Below are 15,165 nucleotides of genomic sequence, written 5' to 3' on the forward strand. Positions count from 1 at the left end.
TGCCATGATCGTGAAAGCCCCAACGGCCAGACCCCCGTGATCTGACTTGTTATCCCCTATCCTTTGGATAGGGGATAAAATGTATAGAGGGGGAGTACCCCTTTAAGGGGGAATATGATCAAATTATTTAAGTATATAAATAGCCCATATAAAAAATGTTTGGGAAAAACTGCTCCAGGTAAAACCTCTTCAAAAGAAAAGAGGGGCACTTCCCCTGTCAGGAGAAAAAAAAAGGTTTAGTCTCCAGGGGCGACAAGCCTTTTTTACCATAAGAACTGTGAATTTATGGAATAGTCTACCTCAGGAACTGGACACAGACGGAACAGTTGAGAGCTTTAAAACAGGGTACAAAATAACATTAATGCTTAAGCAGAAATATAGAATTCCTTCCCCCTTCATTTACCCCTTCCCTTCACCTCCTTGGTTGAAATTGATGGACATGTATGTACTGTGTAACTACGTAACATCTGTAAGTATATGTGCTGCAGGATGTCATACGGAACCTGTATGCCTCCATGACCAACTGTATCTCATCTTGTATCCAGGTTAGAGGGGGCCCAACAGGGTACAAGAGCCTCCATTTCATTGTACAATGTTCCCCAATAATATTGTTATCATTGACATGCTGTATATCATCATTACATTAACACATATAAAGTTTAATTTGATTCCGACAACTCCTTCTTGGTGCAGTATTTCTTTTGCCAATGAGTGTAAATAAAGAAAGAAATTCTATCTCCAGCTCTGTAGTCAGGTGTGCTGAGGAATGGTAATTTGGTTATACGAGAGATAGTTTGTCATACACATCTATATGACAATGAGATGACATTGATATTAGATTCTAGTATACGTATTCCAGTTCTGTATCTACTGTTAGAGGAAGACAATGCTTTCTTTAGATCTTACAATTCCAATGCACATGTTTCATCGTGACAGAAAAGATTTGCAGTATTTGTTTTCCATAATGTAAATATTTGACTTTTCACCATGCAGAGAATAATACCGTGAATTGTTAGCGCTGGAACAGTGTCCATTGTAAAAGGCCACTGGAATGGCTCCAATCATTGTACAAAGACTCCATGCAATGGGAGCAGATTGTACTGCGCCGCTCTGAAATGCCACTGTTTGCTCTTCTTTCTAAAATTAATATCAAACTCTCTCAGCTGTCAGCAGCTTATTTCTGCACAATAAACACTGACTTGTACATGGTGCGCTCTCATATTTGCTGCTGATGTGATCCAGCACAAATGATATGCAAATTGCGCTGCTGCCTCGCTCTACACTGTAATACTTTGATGGAATACAGAAAACCTATGGGTTCCGCTAGTACTGTATGTATGCAGATAAAATATATATATATATATATATATATATATATATATATATATATACAAATACATATATATTATTATTGTTGTTATTATTATTATTATTTTTTTTTTTTTTAAAGGAGCAGATGTGAGGCATATACATAAAAGGACAACAAATAATTATTAATAATATTACAATATTACGACAATGTATCTCCAGTTTTCCAACACGTGCATATCAGTGTAGCTACTATTTATGATCACCTCCTGGAAAGTGCATGGGAAAGTCAGGCTTTTCCGATTCCACTGGTATCAATCAGTTGAGCATCTTGGTCATACAGTCCATTATCTGTAGTCATTTGCATACATGTTTTATGCGCTCAGCAAATCTGTTGTCTTCTATCAATATTACTTGCCATAGAGTAACTAGGTCAGGTATCCTCACTACAACTTAAATAATCTTACATGGGACTATGGAGATTACCTAACACTATAATGTGTGCACAACTTTTGACAAAATTGCTGCTACACTGCTAGAATGTTTTATTCCTTAAAAGAGTACTCCAGCCCTAAACATCTTATCCCCCTATCCAAAGAATAGGGGATAAAATGTCTGATCACAGGGGTCCCCCATGATCTCCGGCATGGCATCCGAGTCATCTAGTGCATAGAGCGCACTCTACTTAGTCCAGCATGACTGGCAATCACAACCACCAAGCCTCCTCCATTCATGTCCATGGGAGATCTCCTATTCTTTATAGAATAAATATCGAGGATAAGATGTTAAGGGGCAGAGTACCCCTTTAAAGGGGTTGGTAATTTTACAGTAAAGTTATTTAAGGTACTGTATTAGTACAGTTTAGAGATGAGCAAACTGGACCCATAGAAGCTGAGTTTCATAACTTTGCTAAAAGTTGGGTGGTTCCATTGGCAGAACCTGCCACATGGCAGAAAAGGGAAAGTGGAAGGATCACATGACCTCAGGGAATCCCATAGTACCTTTCAAACAGCTCTCTCAGGAGGTGGTATAGGGGTGATGTAGAAGCCACTATAAAAACCTTTGCATATAGTTTCAGCAGCCATTTTAGAGATTGCTGGAGTTAGGTGAATATCTCTGTGAGGGTTTTGTGTTTCTTTTTTTAGACCAAAAAAAAGCCATTTCTTCTTCTGTGTGCATATAATCTCGGTCAGGCCTCTGACACCAACAAGGGATAATTTTTGGACATTAATTTTTAAACCCTTAAGGACCGGAGGTTTTTCCGTTTTTGCATTTTCGTTTTTGCTCCTTGCCTTTAAAAAATCATAACTCTTTCAAATTTACACCTAAAAATCCATATGATGGCTTATTTTTTGCGCCACCAATTCTACTTTGTAATAACGTCAGTCATTTTGCCCAAAAATCTATGGTGAACCGGGAAAAAAAATCATTGTGCGACAAAATTGAAAAAAAAACGCTGTTTTGTAACTTTTGGGGGCTTCCGTTTCTACGTAGTACATTTTTCGGTAAAAATGACACCTGATATGTATTCTGTAGGTCCATACGATTAAAATGATACCCTACATATATAGGTTTGATTTTGTCGTACTTCTGGAAAAAATCATAACTACATGCAGGAAAATTAATACGTTTAAAATTGTCATTTTCTGACCCCTATAACTTTTTTATTTTTCCGTGTATGGGGCGGTATGAGGGCTCATTTTTTGCGCCGTGATCCGAAGTTTTTAACGGTAACATTTTTGCATTGATAGGACTTATTGATCACTTTTTATTCATTTTTAAATGATATAAAAAGTGACCAAAAATGCACTATTTTGGACTTTGGAATTTTTTTGCGAGCACGCCATTGACCGAGCGGTTTAATTAATGATATATTTTTATAATTCGGACATTTCCGCACGCGGTGATACCACATATGTTTATTTTTATTTTTATTTACACTGTGTTTTTTTTTTTTTATTGGAAAAGGGGGGTGATTCAAACTTTTAATAGGGGAGGAGTTAAATGATCTTTATTCACTTTTTTTTTCACTTTTTTTTTGCAGTGTTATAGGTCCCATAGGGACCTATAACACTGCACACACTGATCTTCTATGTTGATCACTGGTTTCTCATAAGAAACCAGTGATCAACGATTCTGCCGCATGACTGCTCAAGCCTGGATCTCAGGCACTGAGCAGTCATTTGGCGATCGGACAGCGAGGAGGCAGGAAGGGGCCCTCCCGCTGTCCTGTCAGCTGTTCGGGATGCCGCGATTAGCCGCGGCTATCCCGAACAGCTCGACTGAGCTAGTCGGGAACTTTCACTTTTAGCCGCGCGGCTCAGCTCTGAGCGCGCGGCTAAAGGGTTAATAGCGTGCGGCGCCGCGATCGGCGCTGCGCCCTATTAGAGGCGGGTCCCGGCTTCACTATGACGCCGGGCCCGCCATGATATGACGCGGGGTTACTGTGTAACCCCGCGTTATATCAGAAGAGCAGGACCAAGGACGTACCGGTACGTCCTTGGTCCTTAAGGGGTTAAAAGCATTAAAATCCACTATTGCAGTGTGTCTTATTTAACTTGTTAGCTATCATCAGGTATCATCCTTTTACCCATAGCCAAACATGTTGCCATAACTTTGCAATTTCCTTTGCAAAGATCTCCACATACCAATAAGTAGGGATAAGCAAATCAAATCTGACGAATCCGAATTCATTACGAATTTCATGAAAAATATGATTTGCAATGAATTTGAATATTGCCGCAATTCAATCTCGTGAATCACTTCATTAAACTCCATTTAGTGCGGTCCAAGATCCAGGGCATCTAAAATGGCGGATCCATATGTGAGGAAATGGGGCAAGGAATCCTGGGAAGGTGGGAACAAGGTAGGCAAAATGACCTTGAATCACATGCAGCATGCAGCCTATCAGCAGCCAGCCAACCCATTGATGTCACAGCCCTATATAATCGGAAGCCAGCTTGCGGACAGTCACTTCAGCCTTTTTATTGCAGAGAGATAGAGAGGGACAGACAGCGCTATGTGTTGCACAGAAAAGCATTTTTCCAGCAGTGATTCCCCTCCCAGTCACATCAGCGTTCTGTTGCACAGAGAGAGGGACAGACAGCAGTGTGTGTTGCACAGAAAATAATTTTTACAGCAGCGATTCACCTCCCAGTCACTACAGCGTTCTATTACAGAGAGAGACAGAGAGCGGTGTGTTGCACGGTGTGTTGAACAGAACAGCAGTGATTCACCTCAAGCCCAAATCCTGCCTATAAGCACTGATAGGGAAGGGAGTGAAAATGAGAGAGAAAGTGCAATTTTTGGTGTAGTAAACAGAGACTGTATGTTGCATCATTGGTGTGCACTGCTAGTGTTGTACACATATACAGTTTTAAGCGTACTGAAGCTCATTGTCCTTCCCTTATAAGTACATACCACATACGTACATCTAAGTGGTGTACCATTGTGTTCCTGTCAAAGTCTTAAGGGCCTAGATACTGTGAAAGGCCAGGCAAAAGTACACACCAGCTGGTGATGTACATAAATGCTATTCTAAGCATACTGGAGTGCATTGTTCTCCTCTCAAAACTGCATACCACATTGGAACATCCCAGTGGTACTATTTTGTTCCTGTTTAAGACTTAAGGGCCTAGATACTGTGATGTGCAGACACAACTCAATGATGATGAAGATGATCGCAATTGGGAGCTGGGAGCAGGGCCTTCATCATCAGGACAGGAGGGTTGCAGGTTGTCCATGAGGCAGCAGCTGAGCCAGCAAGGTAGAGGCATGGTTGGCAGTCAGCATTGTGGCAGAAGTGGAAAGTCTGGAGACAAACGTGCCTGGAGTAGACCACCTGCTTCCCGGCGACCTACCTTCCCTGGAGGTAGTGGAAAAGGGGTTCCTGAAGTCAGCGGCAGTAGGAGTCAATCAGTGCGGACTGTTGGTGGGAAAATCAGCTGCTTGGTGGTGTGGCAGTTTTTCATCATGCATCCGGAGGTGGTTAACCTGGCCACATGCAAGATATGTCGGCAGAAGGTAAAGCTTGGCCAGGGTCCCAATGTTGGCACCACGGCCCTGCTTCAACATATGCTTCGCCACCATAAAGCAGCCTGGGAGAACCGTGGCTCTGATGTGGTGGTCCAGCCTGCTACATCACCCAGTGGCACGCCGCTCCCTATTTCAGCCAGCCAAGGCTCCACCACCTCAGCCGAAGGGTGCTGTGTGTCATACCCATCTTCTGTCGCTCTAGATGCTCCTGCTCCTTCTACTTCGAGTCAGTCATTCTGTCAGCAATCCATCGGCAAAGCCATGTCCAAGAGACAACAGTATGCGCCCACTCAGACAATGGTGCAGAAGCTTAATGTGCTCCTGTCCAAGTTGCTGGTGCTGCAGTCCCTCCCTTTTCAAGTGGTGGACTCTACACCTTTCGGAGAACTGATGGCTTGTGCCAAGCCGAGGTGGAGAGTCCCAAGATGTAATTTCTTTGCAAAGAAGGTAGTGCCAGCCCTGCACAATTTTGTGGAAGAGAAGGTGGCCAGTCATTGACCCTGTCGGTGTGAACCAAAGTGCATGGCAGTGCCGACATCTGGAGCTGTAACTACGGTGAGGGACAATACATGTCCTTTACGGCCCACTGGGTGAATGTGATTCTTGAACAGCCACAACAGAAACTTGGATAGGTCACGCAGCTTCCGCCTCCACACTCTCAGGCCATTGCTCCTATGAAAGTGTGTGACTCCACCTCCTCATCCTCCACTGTGTCCCCAGCCTCCACAGCACAGATCAGTGCCCCTTCAGCATGCCATGTGCGCTGAGCATGTCGGTGTCATGCTGTTCTTCACATGGTTTGCCTTGGCAAATGGAGTCACACAGGGGAGCTGTTCCTGATGTGATCCCCCCCATCTGCAAGACATCCTAATAATGGGAAGGAAACTTTGCATTCACTTCAACCACTTGCGCACTGCAAAGCACATCCTCCTTGATCTGCAGCATCAGAACTGCATCCTTCAACATTATCTGATTTGCAACGTTTTCACACATTGGAATTCCACCCTCCATATGTTGGAACAACTATACGAACAGAAAAAAGCCATCACCAATTTCTTGATGGTCCAAGCAGATAGGGGGACTCCCCTGTGTAATTTCAATGTCAACCAGTGGCAGCTCATACGTGACACCTGCCGTTTACTCGGGCCCTTTGAGGAAGCCACATTATTAGTCAGTTGCCAGGATTAAGGGATGAAAGACATCATTCCACTGCTTCATCTATTACAACACATGTTGGAAACGATGGATGGGCAGGGCACTGGAGATGTGGCGCCTACATCTCACGGCTACATGAGCCCTGTGGGGGCTGAACTGGAGGACTAGGAGGAGGAGGGGGGAGGGGCACAGTGGATCACATTTTAGGTTTTGTGAAACCTTGATTTGTGGTCACTACTAGCAGAGGTTTCCCTGGAAAAGCTGTCCTGCCTGTCCAGTAGATTGCCATCAGAGCAGTGTTTCGTACGGCATGGGCCATAGTAACCCCAAGGAGAACTTGTCTGTCCATGAAAATTGTGAAGAGACTGACCTTTGTGAAGATGAATCAGGGATGGATCAGCCAGGATTTCCACCCACCAATGCCTGATGCATAAGAGTAGATTGACCATGGTGCTACACCAACACTTCCCACTGGATAGCGCCAAACAGATTTAAGGTGCTGCTCCCCAGTTACAGACATTCTTCTGCATCAGACCACAAGTATTGAGGATAAAATATATGGACCCCAATTTTTTAAAATCAAACAAAAGAAAGGTGTACAAAAAACACCATGTGACACCTACACCACCAAGTATTGATGTGTTTTAAAGATCTTCTTGGCAAGTGTTACTCACCCTAAAAAGGACGGCCCAACACAGGAACCTCTCCCTATTTCCTCCTTCAAACAATGCCATTTCCCAGGGCTTTTAGGTGGAAATAGAGAGTTTCCTGTGTGGGGCTGAGTAACAAATGCCAAGAAGGGAATTAATGAGGCGAGAGTAGGGCCTTACAGGGGTAGTTTTTACCCCCACCGGTTACAATGGACCATATGTTGTTCCCTTCAACCTTTTAGAGGTCTTTGCATCACATCAATACTTGGTGGTGTAGGTGGCACATGGTGTTTTTTTGCACACCTTTCCTTTTGTTTGATTAAAAAAAAAATTTGGGTCCATATATTTTATCCTAGGCATATTATTAAAAGTTAAGTTTTACGTAATGCATATCCTCAATAATCACTTGTGCACACTTAAATTTTTAGAAAAGAGACCGTTTTATTCTGCCTACCTGCCTCAGCTACTATTCTGATCCTGCCACCCGCCTGATGCCACACATCTGATGCCAAGTTCTTCTTTTTTTAGCCGACCTTCGTCACTGGGTACTGGTATTGCCACCATTCGCACCAATCTGTCACCAAGTCATTTTCAGGACTCCTGATGCTACTGCTGCCACCTCCAAGCTGTCTCATTCTGTCACCATATGTTCTCCTCATGCTGATGCCAGCTCCAGGCTGTGTCATTCAGCCACTATATGTACTCCTCATGCTGCCGCCACCTCCACGCTGTATCATTCAGGCACTAAATGGTCTCCTCATGCTGCCGCCACCTCCACACTGAATCATTCGGTCACAATATGGTCTCATCATGCTTCTGCCACCTCCAGGCCGTTCCATTCAGCCACTATATGGTCTCCTCATGCTGCTGCCAACTCCAGACTGTGTCATTCAGCCACTAAATGGTCTCCTCATGCTGCCGCCAACTCCAGGTTGTGTCATTCAGCCACTATATGGTCTCCTCATGCTGCCGCCACCTCCTCACTGTGTCATTCAGGCACTATATGGTCTCCTCATGCTTCTGCCATCTCCAAGCTGTGTCATTCATCAACTATTTTTCTTCTCGTGCTGCCGCCAACTCCAGGGTGTGTTATTTACGTCTTCAGGATTCAGGACATATGCATATGCCCTGCATCCTGAGTTCTTAAAGGACATGTCCGGTCCTCACTTTTCTTATTGTATCCGGTCCGGGTTGCAAAAAAAAAAAAGAGAACAAACATTCTCTTACTGGCCTACGCTCCCCCGGTTCTCCGGAACAGGTGTTCGGTCCCCGGGCTGTATTCTTCTTACTTCCTGTTAGCCCGGCACATCACACGGAGCTTTAGCCTATCACCAGCCGCAGTGATGTCCCGCCTTGGCCGGTGATAGGCCGAAGCTCCGTGTGACTTGCCGGGCTTACAGGAAGTAAGAAGAATACAGCCTGGGGACCGAACACCTGTACGGAGCACCGGGGAAGCGTAGGCCGGTAAGAGAAAGCATTTTTTTTTTGCACCCCAGAACGGATACAATAAGAAAAGTGAGCACCGGACATTTCCTTTAAGGGCATAGGGCGCACAGATACGCCCGTGGGAATTCCTGCAGGCATTCCGCCACATTGCTGAAGGGGGTCCTGAGAACCCTCCATGTCGGCGATCGCAGCAAATCACCCGTCAATTCCGACCATCGATCTACGGCGACTCCGGGTCATACGGGTCTCCAGTGACCCAGAAAATTAGGGGGATTCGGGGTGTCCAGGACAACCCCGATCCCTTTGAAGTGATAGGAGTGAGGTGGCAGGGGTGCCACCCCCCTATCTCTGCTATTGGTCAGTCAGGAGCAACCGACCAATAGCAGATCAGGGGGCAGGGGAGGTCAAAGTTTGGTTCCCCCGTTCTTCCCACCCACGGTAGTCAGGGCAGAACGAGGTAACTGGGGTGTGACAGGCGGCGGTGAAGGTCCCTTGCCGGTGGCGATTGGGCGGCAATCCTCTCTCGGGTGTGGTGTGCGAACTCCCAACATGCCCAGACAGCTGTTTGTTGTTTAGGCATGCTGGGATTTGTAATTTTGCAACAGCTGGAGGGCTACAGTTTGAAGATCACTGTACAGTGATTTCTAAACCGTGGCCCTCTAAATCTTGCAAAACTACAACTCCCAGCATGCACGAACAGCAAACGTCTGTATCTCCAGGCTGGTAGTTGCAGTTGCGTATCTCCAGCTTTTGTATAACTACATCTTCCAGCATGCCCTTTGGTGATCAGTATATGCTGGGAGTTGCAGTTTTGCAACAGCTGGAGGCACAATGGTTGGAAAATGCTGAAAAATTTTGAGGTGCTTTTCTCCTTTTACCCCTTATGAAAAGGAAAAGTTGGGGTCTACACTAGCCAGTTAGTGTAAAAAAAATAAACATTTTTACACTAACATGCTGGTGTTGCCCCATACTTTTTAAAGCAAAAAAAAAAAAAAGGAAAAGGAAAAAAAGACCCCCAAAATGTATAAAGCAATTTCTCCTGAGTATAGAAATACCCCATATGTGGATGTAAAATGTTCTGCAGACGCACAACAAGGCTCAGGAGTGAGAGGCCTAAATTGGTGATTTGCACAGGGGTGTCTGATTTTACAGCGGTTCTGACAGAAACAAAAAGAAAATACTCACATGTGACCCCATTTTGGAAACTACACCTCTCACTGAATGTAACAAGGGGTATAGTGAGCCTTAACACCCCACAGGTGTTTGAAGAATGTCCATTAAAGTTGGATGGGAAAATGGAAAAAAAATGTTTTAAAGGGGTACTCCGGTGGAAAACCTTTTTCTTTTTTATTTCTTTTTTTTTAAATCAACTGGTGCCAGAAAGTTAAACACATTTGTAAATTACTTCTATTGAAAAATCTTAATACTTCCAGTACTTATTAGCTGCTGAATACTACACAGGAAATTTTTGGAACACAGCTCTCTGCTGACATCACAAGCACAGTGCTCTCTGCTGACATCTCTGTCCATTTTAGGAACTGTCCAGAGTAGGAGAAAATCCCCATAGCAAACATATGCTGCTCTGGACAGTTCCTAAAATGGACAGAGGTGTCAGCAGAGAGCACTGTGCTGATGATGTCAGCAGAGAGCAGTGTGTTCCAAAAAGAAAAATGATTGCCTCTGTAGTATTCAGCAGCTAATAAGTACTGGAAGGATTAAGATTGTGTAATAGAAGTAATTTACAAATCTATTTAACTTTCTGGCACCAGTTGATTTAAAGAAAAAAAAAGTTTTCCACTGGAGTACCCCTTTAACTAAAATGCTGGTGTTACCCTAAATTTTTCATTTTCACAAGAGAAAATAGGAAAAAAAAGCCCCCCAAAATGTGTAATCGCAATGAGTAAGAACGTACCACATATGTGGATGTAAAGTGCTCTGCGGGCGAACTACAATGCTCAGAAGAGAAGGAGCGCCACTGAGCTTTTGGAGAGAAAATTTGTCTGGAATTGAAGGTCATGTGTGTTTACAAAGCCACCATGGTGCCTGACCAATGGACCCCCCCCCCACATGTGACCCCATTTTGGAAACTACACCCCTCACAGAATGTAATAAGGGTTGCAGTGAGAATTTACGCCCCACGGGTGTCCGACAGATATTTGGATTTTTTTCATTTTCACAGCCCACTGTTCCAAAGATTTGCCAATTGCCAGTGGGGTGTAAATGCTCACTGCACCCCTTATTAAATCCTGTGAGGGGTGTAGTTTCCAAAATGGAGTCACATATGGGGGGGGGGTCACTGTTCTGGCACCACGGGGGGGCTTTGTAAATTCACAAGGCCCCCAACTTCTATTCCAACCAAATTCTCTATCCAAAAGCTCAATGGTGCTCCTTCTCTTCTGGGCATTGTAGTGCGTCAGCAGAGCACTTGACATCCACACATGGGATATTTCCATACTCAGACGAAATGGGGTTACAAATTTTGGGGGGCAATTTCTCCTATTACACCTTGTAAAAATGTAAAATTGGGGGGAAGAACCAGTATTTTTGTGGAATTTTTTTATTTTATTTACACATCCAACTTTAACGAAAGGTCGTCAAACATCTGTGGGGTGTTAAGGCTCACTGTACCCCTTGTTACGTTCCTTGAGGGGTGTAGTTTCCAAAATAGTTGCCATGTGGGGCTTTTATTTGCTGTTCTGGCACAATAGGGGCTTCCTAAATGTGACATGCCCCCAAAAACAATTTCAGCAAAATTTGCTTTCCAAAAGCCAAATGTGACTCCTTCTCTTCTGAGCATTGTAGTGCACCCGAAGTGCACATGACGTCCACACATGGGGTCTTTCCATACTCAGAAGAGATGAGAGGTTACAAATGTTGGGGGACATTTTCTCCTATTACCCCTTGTAAAAAATTAAAATTTGAGGAGGTACCAGCATTTTAGTGAAAAAAAAATCATTTACACATGCCCCCAAAAACCATTTTAGAAAAACTCACTCTGTTACTTGACATAAACATATGAGATTTTTCCTTACTCGAGAGAAATTGGATGACAAATTTTAGTGTGATTTCTCTCCTTTTACTCCTTTTAAAAATTTAAACACTTGGTCTACAAGAACATGTAAAAATGAAGATTTTGAATTTTCTCCTTCACTTTGCTGCTTTTCCAGTGAAACACCTAAAGGGTTGACACACTTACTGAATGTCATTTTGAATACTTTGAGAGGTGCAGTTTTTATAATGGGTTCATTTATGGGGTATTTCTAAGATGAAAACCCTTCAAATCCACTTCAAAACCGAACTGGTTCCTGAAAAATTAAGATTTTGAAAATTTTGTGAAAAATTGGAAAATTGTTGCCTAACCTTGACGCCCTCTGATGTCTTCCAAAAGTAAAAACATGTCAACTTTATGATGGAAACATAAAGTAGACATATTGTATATGTGAATTAATATATAATTTAATTGGGATGTCCATTCTCCTTATAAGCAGAGAGTTTCAAAGTTAAGAAAAATGCAACATTTTCTAAATTTTCATGACATTTTTTAATTTTTTTTTACCAAGAAATTATGCAAGTATCGACAGAAATTTACCACTAACATAAAGTAGAATATGTCACGAAAAAACATTCTCAGAATTAGAATTAAAAGTAAAAGCATCCCAGAGTTCTTAATGCTTAAAGTGACAGTGGTCAGATTTGCAAAAAAGGGCTGCGTCCTTAAGGTGAAAATGAGCTGCGTCCTTAAGGGCATCCTTATGCTGCCGCCAACTCCAGGCTGTATCATTCAGGCACTATATGGTCTCCTCATGCTGCTGCCATCTCTACACTGTGTCACTCAGGCACTTTATGGTCTTCTCATGCTGCTGCCACCTCCACGCTGTTTTATTCAGGCATGGTCTGCTCATGCTTCTGCCACCTCCTAACTGTTTCAGTCAGCCACTATATAGTTTTCTCATGCTTCCACCACCTCCAGGCTGTGTCATTCAGCCACTATACTTTCTTCTCATGCTGCCGCCACCTCCACACTGTGTCATTCAGCCACTATATGGTCTCCTCATACTGATGCCACCTTCAGGCTCTGTCATTGTGCCGCTCTGCAACAGTGATTCTAATAGCAACGCCTCTGATCTGCCTGTCATACTGAATAACAGTATTATTTCACTAACTTAGCACACCCTACGCGTGTTACAGCAAGGCAAAATGTTCTACATTCCCTATTGATGCTCTTTGTAGGCCAGAAATAGCAGTTTGTAATAGTGATTTGCCACAAATAAATTCAGACCAAAACTATTTTTTTTAAATTCAATCATCTCTACCAATAAGTGTTTACCCTTTTGATTACTCATGATACAATATCATTACAATATTGTCACTTTCTAGCAAAAAAAACGTGCTCACTTCACATCGCAACCACTAGGTGTCCATACACTGTATAGACACATATGCACTCACTGGCCACTTTTTAGGTACAGCTTGCTAGTTTCGAGTTGGACCCCCTTTTGACTTCATTATTCATACTTTCTATTGGTGTATAGTGCTGGGCGTGAATATTCGCATTTTTTATTTTTATCACAAATTCGCAAATATTGCAAATATATTCACTATATATTCAAAATTATGATTAGTTTTTTCCCCGCATATGCGCATATTCGCATATGCGCATTTTCGCCTATGCGCATATTCCTTCTGTTAACTTGTGGGCCAATTAGAATGATGCAAATACACTTGTCAGAGGAGGTTATATCAACAACATCCCTAGCAACCAATAGTAAAGTTGCCCACCCCCTCACTGTTTTCTTCCTCGAATACGCGAATATAATGAATACGTGAAATTTGCGAATATAGGATGAATATTTGTCTATATATTGGCGAAATATCGCGAATTCGAATATGGCAAATGCCACTTATCACTATTAGTGTACAGTGACCTCATTGTCATGCTAAAGAACCAAGTGTTGTGATTGTATTGTCCCACAATGGGTGGAAGTTGTGGGTGGTGGATGTATCCATTCTTTTATATTGTACACTCAGAGATGGTGTTCTGAATACCTTGGTTGCAACGAGTGGTTATTTGAGTTATTGCTGCTTTTCTGGCATCTCAAACTAGTCTGCCCATTCACCTCTAACATCAAAAAGGAATTTTCATCCACCCAACCGCTGCTCACGAGACATTTTCTCTTTTTCGGACCATGTTGGTTTCATTCCTAACCCTAATAAGAAATATTTGATACTGATTTTCATGCAATTTTGAGTGCTGATGTTGTCTTCACTTCTTATATATGGATTATCCAATTCTGCCACTGAGCACCACGACTTTCCAGAGTGTACTACTAGTCTTATTTGATCAAAAGTGAAGTGGAGCCATAACATAAAATAGCATAGAATGTGACTAATATTTCCTTTCCTGCTGTCTTCTCTATGTGCAGACTCCCCCTCCCCACCATTTCCTTACCTGTCTGTTTCAATTTCTCTTCGCAGTCATTATTATGTCATATCATTCTGCAAGTATCTCCCAGGTAAGATAGGAATGAAAGTCCATATGAGGTCCTACCAGTTACCAGGGAGTAATGTCTCCCTGCAGGGGTGTTGCTAGGTCTCCAAAAGATCCGGGGCACGGGCCATGAGCGTGACTGAGGGTGGCACCACAAAAAAGGATGTATTAGTTGAGGCCACTCTGTGTTCGAAACTGAGGTGGGGCTAAGGTGACAGCAGCAGCAGGGTGTTCAAATTTTTTGACAGGTTCCCTACTTGCCGTAATAGATGCTCGTGGTGTTTAGCATTGCAGAGTTTTTTTTTAAAACTATAATAATCAAATATACCAATTGCCAAGTAAGGGAAAAGTGCTATAGGTTTTTTTAACTATGTGAAACTACAACTCCCAGTATGATATAAGCAGTGGTAAGAGAATGCTGGGAGTAGTTGTTTCACTAAACATAACTGCAGAATGTACATGTGACTTCAGCACTGATGGGACACAGTCATACAGAATACAAAATGACATTATAGACTCACAGGGGGAGTCTTCTCCGCATCGATCACAGGGGGAGTTTTCTTTGATCGGAAGAGTTCATTTCTCTTCTCTATCTAGTCATGACCATCATAATGACTTCTCCCCACCATGACTCGTCTCCACAGAACCTGCCAGACAAACATTTTAGGCTTCTTTCTCAAGTGCAATGCTCACCTCTATTCCAACTCCTAATGTGTGTGTCACGATTCGGCTTACAGGTTGTGGATCCACTGTGTCAGCAAGGGATTGGCGTGGACCGTGCTGGTGGATCGGTTCTAAGAGGCTACTGGTGTTCACCAGAGCCCGCCGCAAAGCGGGATGGTCTTGCTGTGGCAGTAGCAACCAGGTCGTATCCACTAGCAACGGCTCAACCTCGCTGACTGCTGAGAAGGCGTGGGACAGAAGGACTAGGCAGAGGCAAGGTCAGACGTAGCAGAAGGTCGGGGCAGGCGGCAAGGTTCATAGTCAATATGGATAGCAGGAGATCAGGTAACACAGGCTTGGACAACACTAAACGCTTTCACTGGCACAAGGCAACAAGATCCGGCAAGGGAGTGCAGGGGA

Source organism: Hyla sarda, chromosome 6, assembly GCF_029499605.1.
Source record: "Hyla sarda isolate aHylSar1 chromosome 6, aHylSar1.hap1, whole genome shotgun sequence".
Classification (NCBI taxonomy): Eukaryota; Metazoa; Chordata; class Amphibia; order Anura; family Hylidae; genus Hyla; species Hyla sarda.